The 10,046-nt window shown below is 45.0% G+C and overlaps 1 long non-coding RNA gene across 2 annotated transcripts in view; it reads left to right on the forward strand.

Moving 5' to 3' along the window:
* LOC142906134 (uncharacterized) overlaps positions 1-5,923 on the forward strand; it is a 69,541-nt gene extending 63,618 nt beyond the window's left edge. For both annotated transcript variants that reach the window (XR_012930068.1, XR_012930067.1), the window contains one exon: positions 113-5,923. This is a non-coding gene — a long non-coding RNA (uncharacterized LOC142906134). The remainder of the gene's footprint in view (positions 1-112) is intronic.
* The last annotated feature ends 4,123 nt before the right edge of the window (positions 5,924-10,046 follow it).

The following is a 10,046-nucleotide window of genomic DNA, read 5'->3' on the forward strand; positions in this document are numbered from 1 at the left end:
TAACTCCTAGAGGTAAAGAAAGAAGAGCTATTTTAACTGTGATTTAATCTCTTTCAAACAAAACATTATTTTTTACCAGGTAAAGCCCACTGAACTATTGCCTCTTCTTCAGAGGCGACCAGGCAAAGGGGAGAGGATATGGTCCCGCAATGTACAGCAGCCAGGGTGGGGATCCACGCGACGACCTTCTACATTGCAGGTGAGGGAGGAAATGTCTCCTTGCATCTGCAGCTTCCCAAAAACGTCCGATCTGATTGCTAAACGTGGTTTTGAGCATTGCCCTTCACATTACAGATGATTCTACTAAAATAATGATTACTAGTCACAACTGGCGTCTCTTTAATCACTTGCACTTCATGGTACTTTAATTTGCTTGCCTGTGTCAGGTGGTGGAGAGCCTTAATGACACAAATTTGGGCAGATCACCATGAGGCCTAACCCTTCCCCAAAAAAGCATTACGAATTATATTGACTGCAAAAACACGTGTGGAAGTAGTTAACTATACAAAGTAATGCACCACTAAACTCTTAACAGACGCAGCTCTGCCTCAAACTTAACGCGCTTCCCCCGCTCGCCCCTTCACTCACCAAAGTACTTGTTTCTCCCAGGCGCGCCATCAATCAAATTCTGAGGAGGCATCCCGAGGGTCTACACACAATTTACAAAGAGACAATGATCACCCATACAGTATTGACACACTTGTGTGGCATGTTTTGTCTGTGAGCACCTACTGATGATGGCACAGCACCCAAGGCCACACCGCAGTAGCTATTTTAGAAATCACTCTAGGTATTGATTTAATGCTGAGTCGATATTTGAGAGGCCAAGGACTGGTCCAACATTCAACACCACACTGTCAGGGCGCTAACCACTCAGCTACCACTCCCGATGGTTCTCGCATGCAGGCACACGGCAGTGTTATTGGCATGGCCCAGCAAAACCGCGTACGCAGCACATTGCAGAAGTTCACCGATCAATCCCAGTGACTGCCCTGGTCTTTCCTGCGGTATTAAACCACAAAATACTATGCACCATCTGCCTCATTCACAGCGGAGGTTATGGGTCCCGTGGCTTCATTTGAAATTGCTTATATGGTTGTGACAATTGTCTTCATTACAAGCAGTTGAGATGAAACAACAATAATTGGCGCGATAAATGCTTGTTCATCTGACAATTCAAATTGTTTGCAGGTGGTTTTGGGGTTACATGTGGCCAATCCGTGGCCTCACGCAATAATCTATCACGAGTCATAACAACAGCTCTAAAAATCTATGCGTTCTGCTCACGGTTACCTTGACGGGTCTACGCCTGAGTAATTGGTTCTGTCACGCGGTTGAATGCAACTCAGTAGCTTGTGTGTGGACAACCCTGCAACCAGTCGCGAGCACTTGTATGCCTCTTTCTCACAGAAGAGACGACTTAAGTGGTCTGCTCAGGGAATTGTAAGTAACTATTTCCTGTCGCATGTTCTATTGGTCATACCAATTTTGAAGATTATGTTAATACCCTTGATGCGGAAATACTCGCTGAGAAGTGAACGTGGTTAGAAGCAATGACTGATCTTCTTTGGTTCTTTCGGTAAAGTCACGTAGAATGATAATAAAATAATAAATTGATAAAATAAAATAACTAAATAATATTTTTATATAATATTTTATTTTATCAATTTATTATTTTATTATCATTCCACGTGACTTTACCGAAAGAACCAAAGAAGATGAATCATTGCAGTCATGAAAGCTTTAAAGCAATGACTGAGTTGGGCAATTTCAAGAGCAAATTGGTCGTGAAATTGATGACAATAACGGAATTGTCAGTGTTACTGCTGTGTGGGGAATACCTCCATATAACACGGGAGCTGGTCGTGTTTGTTGATGGCCGGAAAGAGGATGCGTCCGGTAGCCAACTCGGCCACTGTACAACCCAGTCCCCACATGTCAATCGGGAAAGATGACGTGTGGCCCAGGTACGCCTCTGGGGCAAGGTACGCGTGGGAACAAAAAATCTGTGAATCTGTGAATTACAAAAGACAAATATCACAAATATAGCCTTTAACAGCAACACACAGGCACAAAAAAACAAGTATAAAAACACATGTAATCACCCATAGGTCTAGACACATGCACACACACAGGCGCAGAGATGCAAACACGTGTACACGCACACACACAAAACGTCCCCATATAGCCTTTAACAAATTTCTCTGGAATTTGCTTTTAGCGAGCACCTAATGAAGGCCTGAACAACACACACGAGGATGGGTGGCCAGCACCACGCCCATCCACCTTTGTCTCCTAAAGTGGTGGTGCCTAGGCACCGCACATGGTACTCATTTATGGCTGAGTCGACCTAGGGGATGCTCAGGACTTGTTCAGATATTCACGCACGCGCATTTTACTCCAGTCACCAGGATTGTAGTGCTGTCGACTAACCCCAACACTACGGTTCCTCACTGCATAAACAAAGAAAAGTTCCCCCGTGTAGCCTTAGACATTGTTGGGGCAAGTGCAATCAGTGACCACCTATGAAGTCTGGAACGACACTTGAAGGGGGTGGGTGACCTGCACCGTGCCTGGCCGCCTTTGTCTCCTGAGTGGCATTGTTTACACACCACACCAGGTACTCATTTGAGACTGAGTCTACCTAGGGGAGGCCCATGACCGGTTCAGAAAACCGCCACTCGAACCTGGGTCGCCAGTTTCGTAATGCAGTGTGCTAACCACTACACTACTCGATTTAAAGCTTTCGTGACTGCAAGGATTCATATTCTTTGGTTCTTTCGGTGAAGTCACGTAGAATGAGAATAAAATAATAAATTGATAAAATAACTCAATAATATTCTCACGACGTTTCGGCCCTTCACCTGATGAAGGCCGCTTGTGTTGTGGCCAAAACGTCGTGAGAATATTATTGTGTTATTTTATTTGATCAATTTATTATTTTATTCTCATTCTACGTGACTTTACCGAAAGAACCAAAGAATATAAACACTACACTACTTCTCCTCAAACTGCATAAACACACATTCTCACACTCAGCCACACACTCACGACTCACGTTGGCGTCCCACCAAAAAGCTGTTTTCAAAACTCATCATCCGGATGGTCCCTGTCCCAGGCTCTTTAATCGACATGTTCCTCTAGACGATGGGCAGCAGAAGATATTCACATTCAGAGGTTATGATAATAATGTCAACTTGTAATACGCCAATGCCACGCAGTATTCACTATCTGGAAGAGCGAGAACCACTCTGAGGCAGGAGGAGGGGCCACAGATGATGTTTCACACCATTGGTGTGATACACCATTGGTGTGATCCACCAACCTGCGGCTCTACAGTGCTGAATTACAGGCATGCACAACTATTCAGCCTGCAGAAGATTGATCATGTAGCAAAATTACCATAATAAATATTAAAAGGGGAATTGGAGATGACATGCTTTTTCCAAGGTTATTCATAGCGACTCAAGAAAATGTTTTCACGGCTGCCGATGGGGTGCCAATTCAAATGTATTTAGATAAGATGATGCCAATCGATAATCTCATGTAGAGCACTCTTGGGTACCCGGCGTTAAAGAGGGCGCTCTTATCATACCTGAATAACGATTGTTACAAGAGGGCCGAACGGAGCTTGTAGCTGTGAGTGTGAGTTAGGCAGAAGCATGCACATGCATGAAGTTGGTAACGCATTCTCATGCGCATGAGCAGCATGAAGACAGGTGGGCAGTTGTCAGGTTAAAGCACAGCTGCTTATTTGCAAAGCCTCCTTTTACTTGCACTGGTTTGTGTCTACATGATTTGGGCATTGCTTTGTTTTGACGTGTCTGGTTTTCTCTTTTGCGAGTCCCTAATAGCAAACAACCTTTAAACTTAAGTTTCACCCATACATAACCCTCTGTACGACAGTTATCATGACCCGCAGCTATTGCCAGTTGGACAGAGTGGATGCATTAACGCTTTGATCAATGGGTCTAGGTTTTACGAGGACGAGCCCCGAACGGGAACTCAAATTAATGCTGCAGTTGCGCTGAACGTGGTCTCCGCTCACCGGCTTGATGTCCCCATGCACGATTCCCTTTGCATGGAGTTGAATGAGGAATTTGAGAATGGACTTGGTGAAGAGTTTCACCATTGTCATCTCCATGTGCTGGGGTGCCGTGCAATCAACGGCACTTAACAGACGTCTTCTGTTAAAGAGACAACAACACAAAGTCAGTGCCATCCTGTAAAGGGCTGAGTCAACAATAACAATTATTATACTCGTTTATCATATGGAAGCCTCACTAAATGTAAACACTTTCTCCAGAGGGTCCCGCCAAGTTCTCCTGTCGGGGTGACATTGTTCCTATGTGTAATCCCAACTGAGTAATTTTAAGGTATTTCCTCAGAATTGGCAAATTTGTCGGATGCCAGTTAAATTGTGTGCGAGTGTTTTGCTATTGGAGGAATCCGGAGAATGCAGAGGAATTCTATGCAGAACAAGGGGAGAACAAACTCCACACAGACACTTATATCCGAGTCAGCAATCGAAACCAACCTCTTGGTATGATGCACGAGTGTTACCACTGCCGCCACACTGCCGGTTGTTGGCGTGGCTGTAGAAAAATGAGCAAGTCTGGAGGTGAAAATGGAGTGGAGCTGCCAGCTTTGCATGTCTCTGTTGAGCTGCTCAGACAGCGGGGTACGTACTTCGGTATGAGCTGCATGACGAGGCAGTTGTGACCCCTGAAGGTGAAAAAGTCGAGGATTCTGACAACGTTGACATCATCATTAGCCCAGCCCTGAAGTTGGAGCAAGATGTGGTACTCCATCCACTGGCTGTGGTCTTCCTCAGCACTGCACAGCGGAAATCCACAGCTTCATATTAATTACAAGAAGTGACCCTTGTAACACGCAGTATGTCGCTCGCTCTAAAAGACAGTTGTCCTTCATCACACCTGCGATTAATACAGTGGGCTACGTACGGCGCGAAAGAAGTTAAACATAAATCCAGAGAAAACCCACACATATGAGCACCATAACACTACCCACGTAAAGATCGAATTGATTTACTGTCCTGCCTTCTCCATGCAAGCCATTGTGAAGTCTTACCTGAATGACTGTCTCCACATCTTCACAGCCACTCGGGTGTTGGTCTTGTGGTCACGGCATTTGAAGATCTGGCTGTAAGGTCCGACCACCTTCTTCAGCACCTCATACCGGAAATTGAGGTGCTCATGCTCGACCTGCGGAGCAATCACATCAACTAAGTATACTGATCCAGTCACTGCTCATTCAGTCACTGAGTATGGATGCAATATTTTGTATGGCATGTGTAAGAGTGATTGTGTGAATGTGTCGGGTATGTTGTCCGCCTGTTCTGCAGATGATCATGGTGTTTGTCAGTGTGCAGACTTTGTATGTTCTCCACTTGTTACGTGCCCTGAGGAGAGCCGTACCGAGACATAATGGTTGTAGACATCATCGTAGCCATGGTTCTGGGTGCCAAAGCCTTTGTTATGGACGCCGAAATACCAGATGTTATTCACGGTGAGGACCTCGCTTCTCTCGGTGGGGGTCAGGAAATCCCCAAAGAGCTTCAAGATTTCTGCAAACATAAGAACAATGATGATGATTAATACTGTACTATTGTTTTAATATTGTTTTGTTAAATAAAACGTTTTCGTTTCTTTAATTTGTTCATTAAGCAATGTAGTGTTTTTTTTTTCCATTTGATTTTTAACCAATTCCGTATTCCTGTAACATGTGAAGAACAGACTAATGACAAATTTGGTATCACCACCTATGTAACCGCGCTTTTGACATGAAGACTTGTTTAACATCCAAACGATCGCAGGACACCCATGAAACATAACGTGGCTGCTTATTGGGCCCTTCCTGCTGAAATGATAATAAAATATACGATGCTTGTTTACCCAAGAAAGCTCCACTGAGTGCCTGGACTGCATATAATCACCAACACTATTTTTTTAGCATTGGGATGTGTTAATAATTTTCTTTCGCTGTGTGGAGGAAACTGGAGAGCCTGGAGGAATCCTATGCAGAGCAGGGGGAGATCATCCCGACTCCAAAGAGAAATGCACGAGGAGTGTTCCTGCTGTGCCACTCTGCCTCACAACATTTTTATTCCATAACCATTCACATGCTTGTTTTTGTTTTCAACTATGGCCACCATGACGTCCCCCACCATGACTTCTCTAATCATATCTATCACCTCGTGGGGTTTTACTACTGGCGATGGCAACGCCGTCCGATGTGGGCAGCGCACTCCATTGCACGCCGCTCCTGGAGCCCACCTTCTCTTCAGCCTTGGCCATCTACACACACAGACAAAGATGCAGGTCACCCGGTATAACCTTTAGCAATCTTATATTCTTAGTTCTTTCGGTAAAGTCACGTTGAAGGGAAACAATAAAATAATAAAATATATATAAAACAATAAAAACGTGAGAATTTGTATTGTTTTATATATTTTATTATTTTATTGTTTCCCTTCAACGTGACTTTACCAAAAGAACTAAGAATATGAATTACTGCAGTCACGGAAGCTTTAAATCAAAACTTTAGCAATCTGTTGGAGAAAGTGCAGTAAGTGAGCAATGAGCCAACATCGCTGAGGGCCTGGGTTCCACAGTGAGGAAGGCCAGGCTTTGGAAATATGGGGCGAAGTTGCTATGTGGTCCAGCCATTGGGAACTCCCAGTGGCAGTTGTCCATGTGCATGAGTCTACCAGTGGACTAGTAGTCTACCAGTGTTCCATGAGTCGACCAGTAGACTATTAGTCTGGATGCAGGAAGTTGTGGGTACGATGCCGACCCTGTGTGACTGATAGTGAGCATGAAAGTATAAAGTGATTATGAGAGTGAGTGAGTGTGAGAGTTTGTAAGGATTAGATTGAGTGTGAGAGTGCGTGAGTTTTAGAGTTAGTGAGATAGTGAGAGCAAGTGTGAAAGTGCATGAGTTTGAGAGTGAGATAGTGTGAAGGTGAGTATCAGAGTTAGTGAGTGAGCATGAGTTATTGATAATAAATGTGAGTGAGTTTGAGAGTTAGTGTGTGAGATTCAGTGTGTGAGGGGGTGTGAGTGAGTGTGAAAGTTAGTTTGAGATTGATGTTGTGGTTGTGAGAGTGCATGGTAAAGTGAGAGTGTCAGTGAATGTGTGTGAACGTGAGTGAGAGTTACAGTGAGTGTGATAGTGAGTGTGTGCGAGTGAGACAGATTGAGTGAGTGAGAATGAGTGTGAGTGAGTGTGAATGAATGTGAAAATGAGTGGGGGAGTTAATGAGAGTGAGTGGGAGCATGATAAAGTGAGTGATTGAGTGAGTGTGAAAGTTAATGCTTGTAAGAGTTATTGAGCGGGAGAGTAAGAGTGTGAGAGTGAGTTGGAGAGTGCGAGAGTGTCTGTGAGTGAGATTCAGTGAGAGACAGTGTAAGTGAGATAGTGTGAATGAGTTTGAGAGTTAGTGTGAAAGTGAATGTGAGAGAGTGTGAGCAGGAGAGTAAAAGTGTGTGTGAGAGTGCATGTGAGTGAGCGAGTGAGACAATGAGTATGAGCAAGATAGTGAATGTGAGCATGAGAGTGAATGCTTGTGAGTTATTGAGTGGGAGCGTAAGAGAGTGAGTGTGATAGTGAGTTAGTGTGAGAGTGAATGTGAGAGTGATACAGTGAGTGTGAGACAGAGGTTGAGAGTGAAACAGCGAGTCGGACAGTGTGTGAGTGAGCGTGAGTCTCACCGTGCCCCCTCCTCTTCGTCTCCACTCCCCGTAAAGAATCGCAACAAGAGCTCGGCAACTTGTGCTGCTACTGCTGCTACCTTCTCTGCACGTCTCACTACACGGAAGTCACGTGTGCAGTGACGTCACTCACCTCCACGGCTATGGCCACGTCCCTATCTCTCCTCCCCACTCAACGAGTGGCCACGTGACCGCCAAACGGTTCGTGCCGTGAGTGTAAGACTTGAGTGAGAAAGTTTGTGAATGTGATTGTTAGAGTCAGTGTGAGAGTGAGTTTGAGTGAGAGTGATTGAGTGTGAGAGTTAGTGAGTGTTTTAGTGAAAGAGTGAGTGTTAGAGAGACAGTGAATGTTAGAGTGCCTTTAAGAGTGTGTGAGTGAGTTAGTGAGTGGGTGAGTGTGAGATGGAGTCTCACCGTGCCTCCTCCTCGTTTCCAATCCCCGTAAAGAATAGTAACAGGAGCTCAGCTCTTTGTGCTGCTACTGCTGCTACCTTCTCTGCACGTCTCACTACACGGAAGTCACGTGTGCAGTGACGTCACTCTCCTCCACGGCTATGGCCACGCCCCTCTGTTTCCGTTGCGTCAGACGCTCAGACCCCTCCCACTCAACGAGTGGCCACGTGACCCCCCAACGATTCGTTGCGTGACTGGTGAGTTAGACTTGAGTGAAAAAGTTTGTGAATGTGTCAGAGTGAGTGGGAGAGTATGAGTGAGTGTAAAAGTTAGTGAGTGTTATAGTGAAAGAGTGTACATGAGAGAGTGAGAGATTGAGAGTGAGTGTGATGCTGAGTGTGAAAGTGAGTGAGAGTTTGAGTGAGACAGTGAGTGTGAATAGATAGGGAGTGTGAGAACGAGAGTGGGTATGCGAGTGAGTGGGAGAGATAATGTGAGTGAGAAAGTGTGAGAATGCATGAGATTGAGATAGTGTGAAGGTGAGTATCAGAGTTAGTGAGTGAGCATGAGTGATTGAGACTAAATGGGAGTCAGTTTGAGAGTTAGTGTGAGATTCAGTGTGTGAGGGGATGTGAGTGTGAGAGTGAGTGTGAAAGTGTGAGATTGATGTTGTGAGAGTGCATGGGAGAGTGAGAGAGTTGGTGTCAGAGTGAATGTGTGTGAACGTGAGTGAGAGAGTTACAGTGAATGTGATAGTGAGTGAGTGCGAATGAGACAGATTGATTGAGTGAGAATGAAAGAGTGAGTGAGTGTGAATGAATGTGAGAATAAGTGAGTGGGGGATTTAATGAGAGTGAGTGGAAGAGTAATAAAGCAAGTGAGAGAGTGAGTGCGAGTTAGTGAGTGTGAAAGTGAATGCATGTAAGAGTTATTGAGCGGGAGAGTAAGAGTGTGAGAGTGAGTTAGAGCGAGAGAATGAGTTGGAGAGTGCGAGAGTGGCTGTGAGTGAGATTCAGTGAGAGACAGTGTAAGTGAGATAGTGTGAATGAGTTTGAGAGTTAGTGTCGAAGTGAATGTGAGAGAGAGTGAGCAGGAGAGCAAAAGTGCGTGTGAGAGTGCATGTGAGTGAGCGAGTGAGACAATTAGTATGAGTAAGATAGTGAATGTGAGCGTGAGATTGAATGCTTGTGAATTATTGAGCGGGAACGTAAGAGATTGAGTGTGATAGTGAGTTAGTGTGAGAGTGAGAGTGCATGTGAGAATGAGTAAATTAGTGAATGTGACAGTATGTGAGAGTGATACAGTGTGAGACAGAGTTTGAGAGTGAAACAGCGAATCTGAAAGTGTGTGAGTGAGCGTGAGTCTCACTGTGCACCCTCCTCCTCGTCTCCACTCCCCGTAAAGAATAGCAACAAGAGCTCGGCTCTTTGTACTGCTAGTGCTGCTACCTTCTCTGCACGTCTCGCTACACTGGAGTCACGTGTGCAGTGACGTCACTAACCTCCACGGTTATGGCCACGCCCCTCTGTCTCTGTTGCGTCAGACCCTCAGACCCCTCCCACTCAACGAGTAGCCACGTGTCCCCCCAACCATTCGTGGTGTAACTGGTGAGATTTGAGTGATAAAGTTTGTGAATGTGATTGTCAGAGTGAGTGGGAGAGTGAGTATCAGTGAGAGTGAGTGTGTGTAAGAGTTAGTGAGTGTTATATTGAACAGTTTGCGTGAGAGATCGAGAGTGAGTGTGATGTTGAGTGTGAAAGTGAATCAGAGATTGAGTGAGACAGTGAGTGTGAGTAGATAGTGAGTGTGAGAATGAGAGTGAGACAGTGAGTATGCAAGTGAGTGGGAGAGATAATGTGAGTGAGTGTGAGAGTGAGTGAAAAGAGTGATTTAGAGAGAGATTGAGTATGAGAGTGAATG

Source organism: Petromyzon marinus, chromosome 3, assembly GCF_048934315.1.
Source record: "Petromyzon marinus isolate PM22_M1 ecotype Great Lakes invasive population chromosome 3, UKy_Petmar_22M1.pri1.0, whole genome shotgun sequence".
NCBI lineage: Eukaryota > Metazoa > Chordata > Hyperoartia > Petromyzontiformes > Petromyzontidae > Petromyzon > Petromyzon marinus.